Here is a 21,183-nt window from a genome sequence, read left to right as displayed (position 1 = left end):
TGTAGTGCAACGGTGTCCTCGCTGTGCAGTGAGAAGTCAGTCACCCGGCAACAGTTCAAAATAAAGTCTTGTTTATTGTACAGCGTACTCCCAAACAGAAAGTAAAATGGATCCTCAGGATCGCATCCAGGAAACCAAAGACAGTCCATGACCAGTTGCCGAGGGCTACAGCACCGCTGTGTAGGCTGAGGCTGCCAGGCTTCTTCGCTCCTCTTGTCCCTGTGTTGCCACACACAGGTAGTGCCCTTCAGAGCTGTCTGGCTGTTTGCACCCAAAACCTCTGTGGCCATAGGCCACCTGCAAGCCTGGAGGAAACAGATCGGCCCCACTTTCTTCCTGCAGTCCGTTTAAAACATAAAAGCCAATATCGGCTTTTTCTGAGCAATACCTAGGCCAAATATCTTGACCGGGTACACGCTTAAGGTACCGTCACACATAACGATTTCTTTAACGATATCGTTGCTTTTTGTGATGTAGCAACGATATCGTTAACAAAATCGTTATGTGTGACAGCGACCAACGATCAGGCCCCTGCTGGGAGATCGTTGGTCGCTGGGAATGATCAGGACCTTTTTTTTGGTCGCTGATCACCCGCTGTCATCGCTGAATCGGCGTGTTTGACGCCGATCCAGCGATGTGTTCACTGGTAACCAGGGTAAATATCGGGTTACTAAGTGCAGGGCCGCGCTTAGTAACCCGATATTTACCCTGGTTACCATTGTAAAAGTAAAAAAAAAAAACAGTACATACTCACATTCCGGTGTCTGTCACATCCCTCGCCTTCAGCTTCCTGCACTGACTGTGAGCGCCGGGCGTAAAGCACAGCGGTGAAGTCACCGCTGTGCTCTGCTTTACGGCGGCCCTCACAGTCAGTGCGGGAAGCTGATGGCGAGGGACGTGACAGACACCGGAATGTGAGTATGTACTGTTTTTTTTTAAACTTTTACAATGGTAACCAGGGTAAATATCGGGTTACTAAACGCGGCCCTGCACTTAGTAACCCGATGTTTACCCTGGTTACCTGGGGACTTCGGCATCGTTAGTCGCTGGAGAGCTGTCTGTGTGACAGCTCTCCAGCGACCACACAACGACTTACCAACGATCACGGCCAGGTCGCATCGCTGGTCGTGATCGTTGGTAAATCGCTAAGTGTAACGGTACCTTTACTTTTATTTTACTCTGTGACTCACAGGCTTCCTGCTGTGACCACAAGGCACTCCAGTGGGTCTAATAGGACTCCTTCCGCATCCTGGGGGATACATATCGATCATCGCATATGAACCCCCTCCCTGCCTCACACAGATTCGGTGTTAGGATATGGTTTACAAACTTTCTGCCCTCTTCACATCACTGCTTCATATGCAGTTTGTAGAGAGACAATCATATGCCAACCTCTTTCTTTTCTGATAAACCAAGTTGAAATAATGAGAGAAGCAGAAGAGAAAATGTTTGTAAAAATTGCATATGGAGGGGTGATGTAACAAGAGCAGAGAAAGTAAAAACAGATGAATCCTAGTCAGTGGCGTAACTACAAAGTTATGGGCCCCGAAGCGAACTTTCAAATGGGCCCCCCCATCAAAACATTTTCCACCCAAATCCACATCCTGCCCATGCTCCTGCCCCATCCGTCTCCACATTCTGCCCCATCCGTCACCGCATTCTGCCCCATCCGTCTCCACATTCTGCCCCATCCGTCTCCGCATTTTGCCCCATCCGACTCCGCATTCTGCCCCATCCGACTCCGCATTCTGCCCCATTCGACTCCGCATTCTGCCCCATCCGACTCCGCATTCTGCCCCATCCGACTCCGCATTCTGCCCCATCCGACTCCGCATTCTGCCCCATCCGACTCCGCATTCTGCCCCATCTGACTCCGCATTCTGCCCCATCAATCTCCACATTCTGCCCCATCCATCTCCACATTCTGCCCCATCCGTCTCCACATTCTGCCCCATCCGTCTCCACATTCTGCCCCATCCATCTCCACATTCTGCCCCATCCATCTCCACATTCTACCCGTCTCCATATCTCACCAGAACAGCAGGAACCGGAAATCTGCTGCTGGTTGATACCAGAGAACACGAGCTGCACACAACCAGGACTGAGCTGCTGAGAGCTGAAGGACCTGTGGTGACGTCATGTGATCAGGAGGCGGAGCTGATAAATGGTGAAAGACCTATGATAGTGATGATGTCACCACAGGATCTTCAGCTCTTCCTTTCAGATCAGGCGTCGGCTGCTGATCTGATGTGTGCGCCCGGCAGGTCAGGTGGAGGGCAGGTCTGTCTGTTGCCGTGCGGGACGAATCACCTGCACGGCAACAGTTTTTAACTTTTTGCTGGTGTCGGCGTGCATCTGATCTGCCGGGGCCCCTGCCTACCCCGGGCCCGGTCGCAATGGCGACTGCTGCGACCGTGGTAGTTACGCCCCTGATCCTCGTAGTACATTACACAATGGTAAGAGTCTGTAAAGTTCTACAAATGTTCTCGACACCTCTTTAAAGTTAACTGTCACCTTGAGAAACACTATTTGCAGATGTACAGTTGGGTCAATCTGCAGGTAAATAAAGCCTGGTTATCAGCTTACTGGAAAAGTGTTGGCTACAGGAAGAAAATTATGTTTTTTCCTCCCTGTCGCCTCTCGGCTCTCGCTTCCTGTAATAGTGCCAGTTTAGGAGCTGTTCCAGTCAGATCTCACTACAAAGTAAGAGTGCTGTACTAGCTTCCCAGCACTTTGATTGTGCATCCTCCTAGGAGCTCCAGCCTTCATCTGGGCTTCATAGGATGACCAGCATGACAACAACACATGGCAACCCATCAGCAAACAGCAACTGTGTCACAGGGGGGCTGATGGGAGCTGATGAGTACATCGCACTAATTGTCGCTATCGGTGACTGACAAGGGCTTTTAAAAACTTAAAGGGAATATTCGGGACTTTGTTTAAAAAATAAAAAAATTGTGCCTAAACACTAACAGGCAGGTAATTGCTACCTACCTGTCTGTTGTGCGGCAGAGAGCGATCACAGTTGGCTCTTACCTGCGATTCACAGGCGTCAGTCGCCGATACAGTTGAATGCAAAGATGGAGGAGAAAGCGTCCGCTGTTGCTCCCTCTCCCATCATTCCCCACTCTGCCTCTGACTCTGCTGGTGCGCGATGATGTCATATCATCGCGCACCTGCTGTGTGTGGCTGGGCAGACTGCAGCTGCTTAGACCGGAGCCGGGAGCAGCGCGGGCACGAGGAGAATGTTTTTTTTTAAATATATCAATGAGTGATAACTGGATTGTGGGGCTATTGGGGAGGCTGTATTACATTCTATGGGGGCTGGCTGCATTACATTCTATGAGGGGCTGGCTGCATTTCATTCTATGTGGGCTGTGCTGCATTACATTCTATGGGGGCTGTGCTGCATTACATTCTATGGGGGCTGTGCTGCATTACATTCTATGGGGGCTGGCTGCATTACATTCTATGGGGGCTGTGCTGTATTACATTATATGGGGGGCTGTGCTGCATTACATTCTACGGGGGCTGTGCTGCATTACATGCTATGGTGCTGTGCTGCATTACATTCTATGGGGGCTGTGCTGCATAACATTCTATGGGGGCTGTGCTGTATTACATTCTAGGGGGGCTGTGCTGTATTACATTCTATGGGGGCTGTACTGTATTACATTCTATGGGGGCTGTACTGTATTACATTCTATGGGGGGCTGTGCTGCATTACATTCTATGGGGGCTGTGCTGTATTACATTCTATGGTGCTGTGCTGTATTACATTCTATGGGGGCTGTGCTGCAATACATTCTTTGGAGGGGGATTTATTACATGCTATGGGGGCTGTGCTGCATAACATTCTATGGGGGCTGTGCTGTATTACATTCTATGGGGGCTGTGCTGTATTACATTCTATGGGGGCTGTACTGTATTACATTCTATGGGGGCTGTACTGTATTACATTCTATTGGGGGCTGTACTGCATTACATTCTATGGGGGCTGTGCTGTATTACATTCTATGGGGCTGTGCTGTATTACATTCTATGGGGGCTGTGCTGCAATACATTCTATGGAGGGGGATTAATTACATTATATGGGGGCTGTGCTGCATTACATTCTATGGGGGGCTGGCTGCATTACATTCTATGGGGGCTGTGCTGCATTACATTCTATAGGGGGCTGTGCTGCATTACATTCTATGGGGGCTGTGCTGTATTACATTCTATGGGGGCTGTGCTGTATTACATTCTATGGGGGTTGTGCTGTATTACATTCTATGGGGGCTGTGCTGCATTACATTCTATGGGGGCTGTGCTGTATTACATTCTATGGGGGCTGTGTTGTATTACATTTTATGGGGGCTGTTGTTGTGAGTTCTGTTTTTGGGCTCCCTCTGGTGGTTACTGATGGTACTGGGTGATTTGTGTTCTGCTGTCTCTGGTGTCCACCTGTTCTATTAGCATTTGGGAGTTTCCTATTTAACCGGGCTTTCTTGTCATTTCCCCGCTGGCTATCAAGGTTATCAGAGTGTTTTGTTACCTCAGCTTCTGGCTTCAGTAATCTTCAGGACAAGCTAAGTTTTTGATTTTCTTGTTCCACGTTTTGCTTTATTTTTGTCTAGTCCAGCTTGCATATAATTGTTTCTTTGCTGCTGGTTGCTCTGGTGGGCTGTAATTGCTCCTCATGTTCCATGAGTTGGAACATGAGTTCAAGTAATTACAGGATGGTTTTTTGAAGGGTTTTTGCTGACCGCGCAGTTTACTTTTGTATCCTCTGCTATCTAGTTTTAGCGGGCCTCATTTTGCTGAATCTGTTTTCATACTGTGTATGTGCCTTCCTCTCATTTCACCGTCATTATATGTGGGGGGCTGCTATTTCTGTGGGGTATTTCTCTGGAGGCAAGAGAGGTCTGTGTTTCTTCTAATAGGGGAAGTTAGATCTTCGGCTGGTGCGAGACGTCTAGGACCAACGTAGGCACGTTCCCCGGCTATTGTTATTTGTGTGTTCAGGTTTAGGGTCGCGGTCAGCTCAGATTCCATCACCCTAGAGCTCGTTGGTGCTTGTCCTTTTGTGATTCCCTGCCATTGGAATCATGACAGTATAGCCGGCCAAAATGTTTGGGCTGAAGTAGGAGGAAAAGTAGTCTGAGGAAGTTTTTTTTTTTTTTTTCTCTCCTCTGAGGTTGCTGCCTAGCCTTAATTGCAGCCTGGCTGATTTTTTTTTTCCTCCTCTTAATCCTTGAATGGCTCTGACCTTAGCTGTTTATCATGGATGTCCAGAGTTTAGCTTCCAGCTTGAATAATCTTGCTGCTAAGGTTCAAAATATACAAGATTTTGTTGTACATGCTCCTATGTCTGAACCTAGAATTCCTATTCCAGAGTTCTTTGCTGGAGATAGATCTAGTTTTCTGAATTTTAGGAACAATTGCAAGCTGTTCCTTTCTTTGAAATCTCGCTCTTCTGGAGACCCTGCTCAGCAGGTTAAGATTATTATATCTTTCCTGCGGGGTGACCCTCAAAATTGGGCATTTGCATTGGCACCTGGGGATCATGCATTGATTAATGTGGATGCGTTTTTTCTGGCATTGGGTTTGCTCTATGAGGAACCTAACCAGGAGATTCAGGCTGAAAAAGCTTTATTAGCTCTCTCTCAGGGGCAAGATGAAGCAGAAATATATTGTCAAAAATTTCGGAAATGGTCAGTGCTTACTCAGTGGAATGAGTGCGCCCTGGCTGCAAAGTTCAGAGATGGCCTTTCTGAGGCCATTAAAGATGTTATGGTGGGGTTCCCTGCACCTACGGGTCTGAATGAGTCTATGACTATGGCTATTCAGATTGATCGGCGTTTACGGGAGCGCAAACCTGTGCACCATTTGGCGGTGTCTTCTGAACAGGCACTTGAGACAATGCAATGTGATAGAGTTCAGTCTAGAAGTGAACGGCAAAACTATAGGCGGAAAAATGGGTTGTGCTTTTATTGTGGTGATTCAGCTCATGTTATATCAGCATGCTCTAAACGCACAAAAAAGGTTGATAAGTCTGTTGCCATTAGTACGTTACAGTCTAAGTTCATTCTGTCTGTGACTCTGATTTGCTCATTATCATCCATTTCCGTCGATGCCTATGTAGATTCAGGCGCTGCCCTGAGTCTTATGGATTGGTCATTTGCCAAGCGATGTGGGTTTAGTCTTGAGCCTCTGGAAGTCCCTATTCCTTTGAAGGGAATTGACTCTACACCTTTGGCTATGAATAAACCTCAGTACTGGACACAAGTGACCATGGGTATGACTCCCGTTCATCAGGAGGTGATTCGCTTCCTGGTATTGTATAATTTACATGATGTTCTAGTACTTGGTCTGCCATGGTTACAAATTCATAATCCAGTCCTTGACTGGAAAACAATGTCTGTGTTAAGCTGGGGATGTCAGGGGGTTCATGATGATGCACCTCCGATTTCTATCGCTTCATCTACTCCTTCTGAGGTTCCTGTATTTTTGTCTGATTATCGGGATGTTTTTGAGGAGCCTAAGCTCAGTTCGCTTCCTCCTCACAGCAATTGCGATTGTGCTATAGATTTAATTCCTGGTAGTAAATTTCCTAAAGGTCGTTTGTTCAATCTGTCAGTGCCAGAGCATACTGCTATGCGGGATTATGTTAAGGAGTCCTTGGAAAAGGGACATATCCGTCCATCTTCGTCCCCTTTGGGAGCAGGTTTTTTTTTCGTGGCCAAAAAAGATGGGTCCTTGAGGCCTTGTATAGATTATCGTCTTTTGAATAAGATTACCGTAAAATATCAGTATCCTTTGCCTTTGTTGACTGATTTGTTTGCTCGCATTAAGGGGGCTAAATGGTTCACTAAGATTGATCTTCGGGGTGCGTATAATCTTATACGAATAAAGCAAGGTGATGAGTGGAAAACCGCATTTAATACGCCTGAGGGCCATTTTGAGTATTTGGTAATGCCTTTCGGACTTTCTAATGCTCCTTCAGTCTTTCAGTCCTTTATGCACGATATTTTCCGTGAATATCTGGATAAATTTATGATTGTGTATTTGGATGATATTTTGTTTTTTTCTGATGACTGGGAGTCTCATGTTCAGCAGGTCAGGAAGGTGTTTCAGGTCCTGCGGGCTAATTCCTTGTTTGTAAAGGGCTCAAAGTGTCTCTTTGGAGTCCAGAAGATTTCTTTCTTGGGGTATATTTTTTCCCCTTCTACTATTGAGATGGATCCCGTCAAGGTTCGGACTATTTGTGACTGGACGCAGCCTGCATCTCTTAAGAGTCTGCAGAAGTTCTTGGGCTTTGCTAATTTCTATCGTCGTTTTATAACTAATTTTTCTAGTGTTGTTAAGCCTTTGACGGATTTGACTAAGAAGGGTGCTGATGTTGCTGATTGGTCTCCTGCGGCTGTGGAGACCTTTCAGGAACTTAAACGCCGGTTTTCTTCCGCTCCTGTGTTGCGTCAGCCTGATGTTTCGCTTCCTTTCCAGGTTGAGGTTGATGCTTCCGAGATTGGAGCGGGGGCGGTTTTGTCGCAGAGAGGCTCCGATTGCTCGGTGATGAAGCCATGTGCGTTCTTTTCTAGGAAGTTTTCGCCCGCTGAGCGGAATTATGATGTGGGGTGGCGTCATTGGCTGGAGGGTGCTAGACATCGTGTGGTGGTCTTGACTGATCACAAAAATCTGATTTACCTTGAGTCTGCCAGGCGTCTGAATCCTAGACAGGCTCGTTGGTCACTGTTTTTCTCTCGTTTCAATTTTGTCGTTTCATGCCTGCCAGGTTCAAAGAATGTGAAGGCGGATGCTCTTTCTAGGAGTTTTGTGCCTGACTCCCCTGGAAATTCTGAGCCCACTGGTATCCTTAGGGATGGGGTGATTTTGTCGGCCGTCTTCCCAGACTTGCGACGTGCTTTGCAGGAGTTTCAGGCCGGTAAACCTGATCGTTGTCCGCCTGAGAGACTGTTTGTTCCGGATAGTTGGACCAGTAGAGTCATCTCCGAGGTCCATTCTTCTGCTTTGGCAGGTCATCCTGGAATATTTGGTACTAGAGACTTGGTGGCCAGGTCTTTTTGGTGGCCTTCCTTGTCGAGGGATGTGCGTTCTTTTGTGCAGTCTTGTGAGGTTTGTGCTCGGGCTAAGCCTTGCTGTTCTCGAGCCAGTGGATTGTTGTCACCTTTGCCTATCCCGAAGAGGCCTTGGACGCACATTTCCATGGACTTTATTTCGGATCTCCCTGTCTCTCAAAAAATGTCCGTCATCTGGGTTGTGTGTGACCGCTTTTCTAAAATGGTTCATCTTGTACCCTTGCCTAAGTTGCCTTCCTCCTCTGAGTTGGTCCCTCTGTTTTTCCAGAACGTGGTTCGTTTGCATGGGATTCCGGAGAACATCGTTTCTGACAGGGGATCCCAGTTTGTGTCTAGATTTTGGCGGACGTTCTGTGCTAAGATGGGCATTGATTTGTCCTTTTCGTCTGCATTCCACCCTCAGACGAATGGCCAGACGGAGCGAACTAATCAGACCTTGGAAACTTATTTGAGGTGTTTTGTTTCTGCTGATCAGGATGACTGGGTTACCTTTTTGCCGCTGGCCGAGTTTGCCCTTAATAATCGGGCTAGTTCTGCTACCTTGGTTTCTCCTTTCTTTTGTAATTCAGGGTTTCATCCTCGTTTTTCCTCTGGTCAGGTGGAGCCTTCTGATTGTCCTGGAGTGGACATGGTGGTGGATGGGTTGCATCGGATTTGGAGTCATGTGGTGGACAATTTGAAGTTGTCCCAGGAGAAGGCTCAGCAGTTTGCTAATCGCCGTCGCCGCGTGGGTCCTCGACTTCGTGTTGGGGACTTGGTGTGGTTGTCTTCTCGTTTTGTTCCTATGAAGGTCTCTTCTCCTAAGTTCAAGCCTCGGTTCATCGGTCCTTATAGGATCTTGGAAATTCTTAACCCTGTGTCATTTCGTTTGGATCTCCCGGCATCGTTTGCTATTCATAATGTGTTCCATCGGTCGTTGTTGCGGAGGTATGAGGTACCTGTGGTTCCTTCGCTTGAGCCTCCTGCTCCGGTGCTGGTGGAGGGAGAATTGGAGTATGTTGTGGAGAAGATCTTGGATTCTCGTGTTTCCAGACGGAAACTCCAATATTTGGTCAAGTGGAAGGGTTATGGTCAGGAGGATAATTCTTGGGTGGTTGCCTCTGATGTTCTTGCTGATGATTTGGTCCGCGCTTTTCATAGGGCTCATCCTGGTCGCCCTGGTGGTTCTCGTGAGGGTTCGGTGACCCCTCCTCAAGGGGGGGGGGTACTGTTGTGAGTTCTGTTTTTGGGCTCCCTCTGGTGGTTACTGATGGTACTGGGTGATTTGTGTTCTGCTGTCTCTGGTGTCCACCTGTTCTATTAGCATTTGGGAGTTTCCTATTTAACCGGGCTTTCTTGTCATTTCCCCGCTGGCTATCAAGGTTATCAGAGTGTTTTGTTACCTCAGCTTCTGGCTTCAGTAATCTTCAGGACAAGCTAAGTTTTTGATTTTCTTGTTCCACGTTTTGCTTTATTTTTGTCTAGTCCAGCTTGCATATAATTGTTTCTTTGCTGCTGGTTGCTCTGGTGGGCTGTAATTGCTCCTCATGTTCCATGAGTTGGAAACCAGGGATTCAAGCTTGAGGAGGCTAATTTGCATATTCCAGGTGCCTTCTGGGAAAAGCGAAGTCTCCCTAAGCTAGAAGATCGTTGGGTACAGCCGGGACCAGCTGCTTGGAAAGCATCGCCAAACCAGGGATTCAAGCTTGAGGAGGCTAATTTGCATATTCCAGGTGCCTTCTGGGAAAAGCGAAGTCTCCCTAAGCTAGAAGATCGTTGGGTACAGCCGGGACCAGCTGCTTGGAAAGCATCGCCAAACCAGGGATTCAAGCTTGAGGAGGCTAATTTGCATATTCCAGGTGCCTTGTGGGAAAAGCGAAGTCTCCCTAAGCTAGAAGATCGTTGGGTACAGCCGGGACCAGCTGCTTGGAAAGCATCGCCAAACCAGGGATTCAAGCTTGAGGAGGCTAATTTGCATATTCCAGGTGCCTTCTGGGAAAAGCGAAGTCTCCCTAAGCTAGAAGATCGTTGGGTACAGCCGGGACCAGCTGCTTGGAAAGCATCGCCAAACCAGGGATTCAAGCTTGAGGAGGCTAATTTGCATATTCCAGGTGCCTTCTGGGAAAAGCGAAGTCTCCCTAAGCTAGAAGATCGTTGGGTACAGCCGGGACCAGCTGCTTGGAAAGCATCGCCAAACCAGGGATTCAAGCTTGAGGAGGCTAATTTGCATATTCCAGGTGCCTTGTGGGAAAAGCGAAGTCTCCCTAAGCTAGAAGATCGTTGGGTACAGCCGGGACCAGCTGCTTGGAAAGCATCGCCAAACCAGGGATTCAAGCTTGAGGAGGCTAATTTGCATATTCCAGGTGCCTTCTGGGAAAAGCGAAGTCTCCCTAAGCTAGAAGATCGTTGGGTACAGCCGGGACCAGCTGCTTGGAAAGCATCGCCAAACCAGGGATTCAAGCTTGAGGAGGCTAATTTGCATATTCCAGGTGCCTTCTGGGAAAAGCGAAGTCTCCCTAAGCTAGAAGATCGTTGGGTACAGCCGGGACCAGCTGCTTGGAAAGCATCGCCAAACCAGGGATTCAAGCTTGAGGAGGCTAATTTGCATATTCCAGGTGCCTTCTGGGAAAAGCGAAGTCTCCCTAAGCTAGAAGATCGTTGGGTACAGCCGGGACCAGCTGCTTGGAAAGCATCGCCAAACCAGGGATTCAAGCTTGAGGAGGCTAATTTGCATATTCCAGGTGCCTTGTGGGAAAAGCGAAGTCTCCCTAAGCTAGAAGATCGTTGGGTACAGCCGGGACCAGCTGCTTGGAAAGCATCGCCAAACCAGGGATTCAAGCTTGAGGAGGCTAATTTGCATATTCCAGGTGCCTTCTGGGAAAAGCGAAGTCTCCCTAAGCTAGAAGATCGTTGGGTACAGCCGGGACCAGCTGCTTGGAAAGCATCGCCAAACCAGGGATTCAAGCTTGAGGAGGCTAATTTGCATATTCCAGGTGCCTTCTGGGAAAAGCGAAGTCTCCCTAAGCTAGAAGATCGTTGGGTACAGCCGGGACCAGCTGCTTGGAAAGCATCGCCAAACCAGGGATTCAAGCTTGAGGAGGCTAATTTGCATATTCCAGGTGCCTTCTGGGAAAAGCGAAGTCTCCCTAAGCTAGAAGATCGTTGGGTACAGCCGGGACCAGCTGCTTGGAAAGCATCGCCAAACCAGGGATTCAAGCTTGAGGAGGCTAATTTGCATATTCCAGGTGCCTTCTGGGAAAAGCGAAGTCTCCCTAAGCTAGAAGATCGTTGGGTACAGCCGGGACCAGCTGCTTGGAAAGCATCGCCAAACCAGGGATTCAAGCTTGAGGAGGCTAATTTGCATATTCCAGGTGCCTTCTGGGAAAAGCGAAGTCTCCCTAAGCTAGAAGATCGTTGGGTACAGCCGGGACCAGCTGCTTGGAAAGCATCGCCAAACCAGGGATTCAAGCTTGAGGAGGCTAATTTGCATATTCCAGGTGCCTTCTGGGAAAAGCGAAGTCTCCCTAAGCTAGAAGATCGTTGGGTACAGCCGGGACCAGCTGCTTGGAAAGCATCGCCAAACCAGGGATTCAAGCTTGAGGAGGCTAATTTGCATATTCCAGGTGCCTTCTGGGAAAAGCGAAGTCTCCCTAAGCTAGAAGATCGTTGGGTACAGCCGGGACCAGCTGCTTGGAAAGCATCGCCAAACCAGGGATTCAAGCTTGAGGAGGCTAATTTGCATATTCCAGGTGCCTTCTGGGAAAAGCGAAGTCTCCCTAAGCTAGAAGATCGTTGGGTACAGCCGGGACCAGCTGCTTGGAAAGCATCGCCAAACCAGGGATTCAAGCTTGAGGAGGCTAATTTGCATATTCCAGGTGCCTTCTGGGAAAAGCGAAGTCTCCCTAAGCTAGAAGATCGTTGGGTACAGCCGGGACCAGCTGCTTGGAAAGCATCGCCAAACCAGGGATTCAAGCTTGAGGAGGCTAATTTGCATATTCCAGGTGCCTTCTGGGAAAAGCGAAGTCTCCCTAAGCTAGAAGATCGTTGGGTACAGCCGGGACCAGCTGCTTGGAAAGCATCGCCAAACCAGGGATTCAAGCTTGAGGAGGCTAATTTGCATATTCCAGGTGCCTTCTGGGAAAAGCGAAGTCTCCCTAAGCTAGAAGATCGTTGGGTACAGCCGGGACCAGCTGCTTGGAAAGCATCGCCAAACCAGGGATTCAAGCTTGAGGAGGCTAATTTGCATATTCCAGGTGCCTTCTGGGAAAAGCGAAGTCTCCCTAAGCTAGAAGATCGTTGGGTACAGCCGGGACCAGCTGCTTGGAAAGCATCGCCAAACCAGGGATTCAAGCTTGAGGAGGCTAATTTGCATATTCCAGGTGCCTTCTGGGAAAAGCGAAGTCTCCCTAAGCTAGAAGATCGTTGGGTACAGCCGGGACCAGCTGCTTGGAAAGCATCGCCAAACCAGGGATTCAAGCTTGAGGAGGCTAATTTGCATATTCCAGGTGCCTTCTGGGAAAAGCGAAGTCTCCCTAAGCTAGAAGATCGTTGGGTACAGCCGGGACCAGCTGCTTGGAAAGCATCGCCAAACCAGGGATTCAAGCTTGAGGAGGCTAATTTGCATATTCCAGGTGCCTTCTGGGAAAAGCGAAGTCTCCCTAAGCTAGAAGATCGTTGGGTACAGCCGGGACCAGCTGCTTGGAAAGCATCGCCAAACCAGGGATTCAAGCTTGAGGAGGCTAATTTGCATATTCCAGGTGCCTTCTGGGAAAAGCGAAGTCTCCCTAAGCTAGAAGATCGTTGGGTACAGCCGGGACCAGCTGCTTGGAAAGCATCGCCAAACCAGGGATTCAAGCTTGAGGAGGCTAATTTGCATATTCCAGGTGCCTTCTGGGAAAAGCGAAGTCTCCCTAAGCTAGAAGATCGTTGGGTACAGCCGGGACCAGCTGCTTGGAAAGCATCGCCAAACCAGGGATTCAAGCTTGAGGAGGCTAATTTGCATATTCCAGGTGCCTTCTGGGAAAAGCGAAGTCTCCCTAAGCTAGAAGATCGTTGGGTACAGCCGGGACCAGCTGCTTGGAAAGCATCGCCAAACCAGGGATTCAAGCTTGAGGAGGCTAATTTGCATATTCCAGGTGCCTTCTGGGAAAAGCGAAGTCTCCCTAAGCTAGAAGATCGTTGGGTACAGCCGGGACCAGCTGCTTGGAAAGCATCGCCAAACCAGGGATTCAAGCTTGAGGAGGCTAATTTGCATATTCCAGGTGCCTTCTGGGAAAAGCGAAGTCTCCCTAAGCTAGAAGATCGTTGGGTACAGCCGGGACCAGCTGCTTGGAAAGCATCGCCAAACCAGGGATTCAAGCTTGAGGAGGCTAATTTGCATATTCCAGGTGCCTTCTGGGAAAAGCGAAGTCTCCCTAAGCTAGAAGATCGTTGGGTACAGCCGGGACCAGCTGCTTGGAAAGCATCGCCAAACCAGGGATTCAAGCTTGAGGAGGCTAATTTGCATATTCCAGGTGCCTTCTGGGAAAAGCGAAGTCTCCCTAAGCTAGAAGATCGTTGGGTACAGCCGGGACCAGCTGCTTGGAAAGCATCGCCAAACCAGGGATTCAAGCTTGAGGAGGCTAATTTGCATATTCCAGGTGCCTTCTGGGAAAAGCGAAGTCTCCCTAAGCTAGAAGATCGTTGGGTACAGCCGGGACCAGCTGCTTGGAAAGCATCGCCAAACCAGGGATTCAAGCTTGAGGAGGCTAATTTGCATATTCCAGGTGCCTTCTGGGAAAAGCGAAGTCTCCCTAAGCTAGAAGATCGTTGGGTACAGCCGGGACCAGCTGCTTGGAAAGCATCGCCAAACCAGGGATTCAAGCTTGAGGAGGCTAATTTGCATATTCCAGGTGCCTTCTGGGAAAAGCGAAGTCTCCCTAAGCTAGAAGATCGTTGGGTACAGCCGGGACCAGCTGCTTGGAAAGCATCGCCAAACCAGGGATTCAAGCTTGAGGAGGCTAATTTGCATATTCCAGGTGCCTTCGTGGGAAAAGCGAAGTCTCCCTAAGCTAGAAGATCGTTGGGTACAGCCGGGACCAGCTGCTTGGAAAGCATCGCCAAACCAGGGATTCAAGCTTGAGGAGGCTAATTTGCATATTCCAGGTGCCTTCTGGGAAAAGCGAAGTCTCCCTAAGCTAGAAGATCGTTGGGTACAGCCGGGACCAGCTGCTTGGAAAGCATCGCCAAACCAGGGATTCAAGCTTGAGGAGGCTAATTTGCATATTCCAGGTGCCTTGCTGGGAAAAGCGAAGTCTCCCTAAGCTAGAAGATCGTTGGGTACAGCCGGGACCAGCTGCTTGGAAAGCATCGCCAAACCAGGGATTCAAGCTTGAGGAGGCTAATTTGCATATTCCAGGTGCCTTGTGGGAAAAGCGAAGTCTCCCTAAGCTAGAAGATCGTTGGGTACAGCCGGGACCAGCTGCTTGGAAAGCATCGCCAAACCAGGGATTCAAGCTTGAGGAGGCTAATTTGCATATTCCAGGTGCCTTGTGGGAAAAGCGAAGTCTCCCTAAGCTAGAAGATCGTTGGGTACAGCCGGGACCAGCTGCTTGGAAAGCATCGCCAAACCAGGGATTCAAGCTTGAGGAGGCTAATTTGCATATTCCAGGTGCCTTGTGGGAAAAGCGAAGTCTCCCTAAGCTAGAAGATCGTTGGGTACAGCCGGGACCAGCTGCTTGGAAAGCATCGCCAAACCAGGGATTCAAGCTTGAGGAGGCTAATTTGCATATTCCAGGTGCCTTGTGGGAAAAGCGAAGTCTCCCTAAGCTAGAAGATCGTTGGGTACAGCCGGGACCAGCTGCTTGGAAAGCATCGCCAAACCAGGGATTCAAGCTTGAGGAGGCTAATTTGCATATTCCAGGTGCCTTGTGGGAAAAGCGAAGTCTCCCTAGGCTAGAAGATCGTTGGGTACAGCCGGGACCAGCTGCTTGGAAAGCATCGCCAAACCAGGGATTCAAGCTTGAGGAGGCTAATTTGCATATTCCAGGTGCCTTCTGGGAAAAGCGAAGTCTCCCTAGGCTAGAAGATCGTTGGGTACAGCCGGGACCAGCTGCTTGGAAAGCATCGCCAAACCAGGGATTCAAGCTTGAGGAGGCTAATTTGCATATTCCAGGTGCCTTCTGGGAAAAGCGAAGTCTCCCTAGGCTAGAAGATCGTTGGGTACAGCCGGGACCAGCTGCTTGGAAAGCATCGCCAAACCAGGGATTCAAGCTTGAGGAGGCTAATTTGCATATTCCAGGTGCCTTCTGGGAAAAGCGAAGTCTCCCTAGGCTAGAAGATCGTTGGGTACAGCCGGGACCAGCTGCTTGGAAAGCATCGCCAAACCAGGGATTCAAGCTTGAGGAGGCTAATTTGCATATTCCAGGTGCCTTCTGGGAAAAGCGAAGTCTCCCTAAGCTAGAAGATCGTTGGGTACAGCCGGGACCAGCTGCTTGGAAAGCATCGCCAAACCAGGGATTCAAGCTTGAGGAGGCTAATTTGCATATTCCAGGTGCCTTCTGGGAAAAGCGAAGTCTCCCTAAGCTAGAAGATCGTTGGGTACAGCCGGGACCAGCTGCTTGGAAAGCATCGCCAAACCAGGGATTCAAGCTTGAGGAGGCTAATTTGCATATTCCAGGTGCCTTCTGGGAAAAGCGAAGTCTCCCTAAGCTAGAAGATCGTTGGGTACAGCCGGGACCAGCTGCTTGGAAAGCATCGCCAAACCAGGGATTCGAAGCTTGAGGAGGCTAATTTGCATATTCCAGGTGCCTTCTGGGAAAAGCGAAGTCTCCCTAAGCTAGAAGATCGTTGGGTACAGCCGGGACCAGCTGCTTGGAAAGCATCGCCAAACCAGGGATTCGAGCTTGAGGAGGCTAATTTGCATATTCCAGGTGCCTTCTGGGAAAAGCGAAGTCTCCCTAAGCTAGAAGATCGTTGGGTACAGCCGGGACCAGCTGCTTGGAAAGCATCGCCAAACCAGGGATTCGAGCTTGAGGAGGCTAATTTGCATATTCCAGGTGCCTTGTGGGAAAAGCGAAGTCTCCCTAAGCTAGAAGATCGTTGGGTACAGCCGGGACCAGCTGCTTGGAAAGCATCGCCAAACCAGGGATTCGAGCTTGAGGAGGCTAATTTGCATATTCCAGGTGCCTTGTGGGAAAAGCGAAGTCTCCCTAAGCTAGAAGATCGTTGGGTACAGCCGGGACCAGCTGCTTGGAAAGCATCGCCAAACCAGGGATTCGAGCTTGAGGAGGCTAATTTGCATATTCCAGGTGCCTTGTGGGAAAAGCGAAGTCTCCCTAAGCTAGAAGATCGTTGGGTACAGCCGGGACCAGCTGCTTGGAAAGCATCGCCAAACCAGGGATTCGAGCTTGAGGAGGCTAATTTGCATATTCCAGGTGCCTTGTGGGAAAAGCGAAGTCTCCCTAAGCTAGAAGATCGTTGGGTACAGCCGGGACCAGCTGCTTGGAAAGCATCGCCAAACCAGGGATTCGAGCTTGAGGAGGCTAATTTGCATATTCCAGGTGCCTTGTGGGAAAAGCGAAGTCTCCCTAAGCTAGAAGATCGTTGGGTACAGCCGGGACCAGCTGCTTGGAAAGCATCGCCAAACCAGGGATTCGAGCTTGAGGAGGCTAATTTGCATATTCCAGGTGCCTTGTGGGAAAAGCGAAGTCTCCCTAAGCTAGAAGATCGTTGGGTACAGCCGGGACCAGCTGCTTGGAAAGCATCGCCAAACCAGGGATTCGAGCTTGAGGAGGCTAATTTGCATATTCCAGGTGCCTTCTGGGAAAAGCGAAGTCTCCCTAAGCTAGAAGATCGTTGGGTACAGCCGGGACCAGCTGCTTGGAAAGCATCGCCAAACCAGGGATTCGAGCTTGAGGAGGCTAATTTGCATATTCCAGGTGCCTTCTGGGAAAAGCGAAGTCTCCCTAAGCTAGAAGATCGTTGGGTACAGCCGGGACCAGCTGCTTGGAAAGCATCGCCAAACCAGGGATTCGAGCTTGAGGAGGCTAATTTGCATATTCCAGGTGCCTTCTGGGAAAAGCGAAGTCTCCCTAAGCTAGAAGATCGTTGGGTACAGCCGGGACCAGCTGCTTGGAAAGCATCGCCAAACCAGGGATTCGAGCTTGAGGAGGCTAATTTGCATATTCCAGGTGCCTTCTGGGAAAAGCGAAGTCTCCCTAAGCTAGAAGATCGTTGGGTACAGCCGGGACCAGCTGCTTGGAAAGCATCGCCAAACCAGGGATTCGAGCTTGAGGAGGCTAATTTGCATATTCCAGGTGCCTTCTGGGAAAAGCGAAGTCTCCCTAAGCTAGAAGATCGTTGGGTACAGCCGGGACCAGCTGCTTGGAAAGCATCGCCAAACCAGGGATTCGAGCTTGAGGAGGCTAATTTGCATATTCCAGGTGCCTTCTGGGAAAAGCGAAGTCTCCCTAAGCTAGAAGATCGTTGGGTACAGCCGGGACCAGCTGCTTGGAAAGCATCGCCAAACCAGGGATTCGAGCTTGAGGAGGCTAATTTGCATATTCCAGGTGCCTTCTGGGAAAAGCGAAGTCTCCCTAAGCTAGAAGATCGTTGGGTACAGCCGGGACCAGCTGCTTGGAAAGCATCGCCAAACCAGGGATTCAAGCTTGAGGAGGCTAATTTGCATATTCCAGGTGCCTTCTGGGAAAAGCGAAGTCTCCCTAAGCTAGAAGATCGTTGGGTACAGCCGGGACCAGCTGCTTGGAAAGCATCGCCAAACCAGGGATTCAAGCTTGAGGAGGCTAATTTGCATATTCCAGGTGCCTTCTGGGAAAAGCGAAGTCTCCCTAAGCTAGAAGATCGTTGGGTACAGCCGGGACCAGCTGCTTGGAAAGCATCGCCAAACCAGGGATTCAAGCTTGAGGAGGCTAATTTGCATATTCCAGGTGCCTTCTGGGAAAAGCGAAGTCTCCCTAAGCTAGAAGATCGTTGGGTACAGCCGGGACCAGCTGCTTGGAAAGCATCGCCAAACCAGGGATTCAAGCTTGAGGAGGCTAATTTGCATATTCCAGGTGCCTTCTGGGAAAAGCGAAGTCTCCCTAAGCTAGAAGATCGTTGGGTACAGCCGGGACCAGCTGCTTGGAAAGCATCGCCAAACCAGGGATTCAAGCTTGAGGAGGCTAATTTGCATATTCCAGGTGCCTTCTGGGAAAAGCGAAGTCTCCCTAAGCTAGAAGATCGTTGGGTACAGCCGGGACCAGCTGCTTGGAAAGCATCGCCAAACCAGGGATTCAAGCTTGAGGAGGCTAATTTGCATATTCCAGGTGCCTTCTGGGAAAAGCGAAGTCTCCCTAAGCTAGAAGATCGTTGGGTACAGCCGGGACCAGCTGCTTGGAAAGCATCGCCAAACCAGGGATTCAAGCTTGAGGAGGCTAATTTGCATATTCCAGGTGCCTTCTGGGAAAAGCGAAGTCTCCCTAAGCTAGAAGATCGTTGGGTACAGCCGGGACCAGCTGCTTGGAAAGCATCGCCAAACCAGGGATTCAAGCTTGAGGAGGCTAATTTGCATATTCCAGGTGCCTTCTGGGAAAAGCGAAGTCTCCCTAAGCTAGAAGATCGTTGGGTACAGCCGGGACCAGCTGCTTGGAAAGCATCGCCAAACCAGGGATTCAAGCTTGAGGAGGCTAATTTGCATATTCCAGGTGCCTTCTGGGAAAAGCGAAGTCTCCCTAAGCTAGAAGATCGTTGGGTACAGCCGGGACCAGCTGCTTGGAAAGCATCGCCAAACCAGGGATTCAAGCTTGAGGAGGCTAATTTGCATATTCCAGGTGCCTTCTGGGAAAAGCGAAGTCTCCCTAAGCTAGAAGATCGTTGGGTACAGCCGGGACCAGCTGCTTGGAAAGCATCGCCAAACCAGGGATTCAAGCTTGAGGAGGCTAATTTGCATATTCCAGGTGCCTTCTGGGAAAAGCGAAGTCTCCCTAAGCTAGAAGATCGTTGGGTACAGCCGGGACCAGCTGCTTGGAAAGCATCGCCAAACCAGGGATTCAAGCTTGAGGAGGCTAATTTGCATATTCCAGGTGCCTTCTGGGAAAAGCGAAGTCTCCCTAAGCTAGAAGATCGTTGGGTACAGCCGGGACCAGCTGCTTGGAAAGCATCGCCAAACCAGGGATTCAAGCTTGAGGAGGCTAATTTGCATATTCCAGGTGCCTTCTGGGAAAAGCGAAGTCTCCCTAAGCTAGAAGATCGTTGGGTACAGCCGGGACCAGCTGCTTGGAAAGCATCGCCAAACCAGGGATTCAAGCTTGAGGAGGCTAATTTGCATATTCCAGGTGCCTTCTGGGAAAAGCGAAGTCTCCCTAAGCTAGAAGATCGTTGGGTACAGCCGGGACCAGCTGCTTGGAAAGCATCGCCAAACCAGGGATTCAAGCTTGAGGAGGCTAATTTGCATATTCCAGGTGCCTTCTGGGAAAAGCGAAGTCTCCCTAAGCTAGAAGATCGTTGGGTACAGCCGGGACCAGCTGCTTGGAAAGCATCGCCAAACCAGGGATTCAAGCTTGAGGAGGCTAATTTGCATATTCCAGGTGCCTTCTGGGAAAAGCGAAGTCTCCCTAAGCTAGAAGATCGTTGGGTACAGCCGGGACCAGCTGCTTGGAAAGCATCGCCAAACCAGGGATTCAAGCTTGAGGAGGCTAATTTGCATATTCCAGGTGCCTTCTGGGAAAAGCGAAGTCTCCCTAAGCTAGAAGATCGTTGGGTACAGCCGGGACCAGCTGCTTGGAAAGCATCGCCAAACCAGGGATTCAAGCTTGAGGAGGCTAATTTGCATATTCCAGGTGCCTTCTGGGAAAAGCGAAGTCTCCCTAAGCTAGAAGATCGTTGGGTACAGCCGGGACCAGCTGCTTGGAAAGCATCGCCAAACCAGGGATTCAAGCTTGAGGAGGCTAATTTGCATATTCCAGGTGCCTTCTGGGAAAAGCGAAGTCTCCCTAAGCTAGAAGATCGTTGGGTACAGCCGGGACCAGCTGCTTGGAAAGCATCGCCAAACCAGGGATTCAAGCTTGAGGAGGCTAATTTGCATATTCCAGGTGCCTTCTGGGAAAAGCGAAGTCTCCCTAAGCTAGAAGATCGTTGGGTACAGCCGGGACCAGCTGCTTGGAAAGCATCGCCAAACCAGGGATTCAAGCTTGAGGAGGCTAATTTGCATATTCCAGGTGCCTTCTGGGAAAAGCGAAGTCTCCCTAAGCTAGAAGATCGTTGGGTACAGCCGGGACCAGCTGCTTGGAAAGCATCGCCAAACCAGGGATTCAAGCTTGAGGAGGCTAATTTGCATATTCCAGGTGCCTTCTGGGAAAAGCGAAGTCTCCCTAAGCTAGAAGATCGTTGGGTACAGCCGGGACCAGCTGCTTGGAAAGCATCGCCAAACCAGGGATTCAAGCTTGAGGAGGCTAATTTGCATATTCCAGGTGCCTTCTGGGAAAAGCGAAGTCTCCCTAAGCTAGAAGATCGTTGGGTACAGCCGGGACCAGCTGCTTGGAAAGCATCGCCAAACCAGGGATTCAAGCTTGAGGAGGCTAATTTGCATATTCCAGGTGCCTTCTGGGAAAAGCGAAGTCTCCCTAAGCTAGAAGATCGTTGGGTACAGCCGGGACCAGCTGCTTGGAAAGCATCGCCAAACCAGGGATTCAAGCTTGAGGAGGCTAATTTGCATATTCCAGGTGCCTTCTGGGAAAAGCGAAGTCTCCCTAAGCTAGAAGATCGTTGGGTACAGCCGGGACCAGCTGCTTGGAAAGCATCGCCAAACCAGGGATTCAAGCTTGAGGAGGCTAATTTGCATATTCCAGGTGCCTTCTGGGAAAAGCGAAGTCTCCCTAAGCTAGAAGATCGTTGGGTACAGCCGGGACCAGCTGCTTGGAAAGCATCGCCAAACCAGGGATTCAAGCTTGAGGAGGCTAATTTGCATATTCCAGGTGCCTTCTGGGAAAAGCGAAGTCTCCCTAAGCTAGAAGATCGTTGGGTACAGCCGGGACCAGCTGCTTGGAAAGCATCGCCAAACCAGGGATTCAAGCTTGAGGAGGCTAATTTGCATATTCCAGGTGCCTTCTGGGAAAAGCGAAGTCTCCCTAAGCTAGAAGATCGTTGG

This window comes from Ranitomeya imitator, chromosome 1, assembly GCF_032444005.1.
Source record: "Ranitomeya imitator isolate aRanImi1 chromosome 1, aRanImi1.pri, whole genome shotgun sequence".
NCBI lineage: Eukaryota > Metazoa > Chordata > Amphibia > Anura > Dendrobatidae > Ranitomeya > Ranitomeya imitator.
This window is presented reverse-complemented; position numbering follows the sequence as displayed.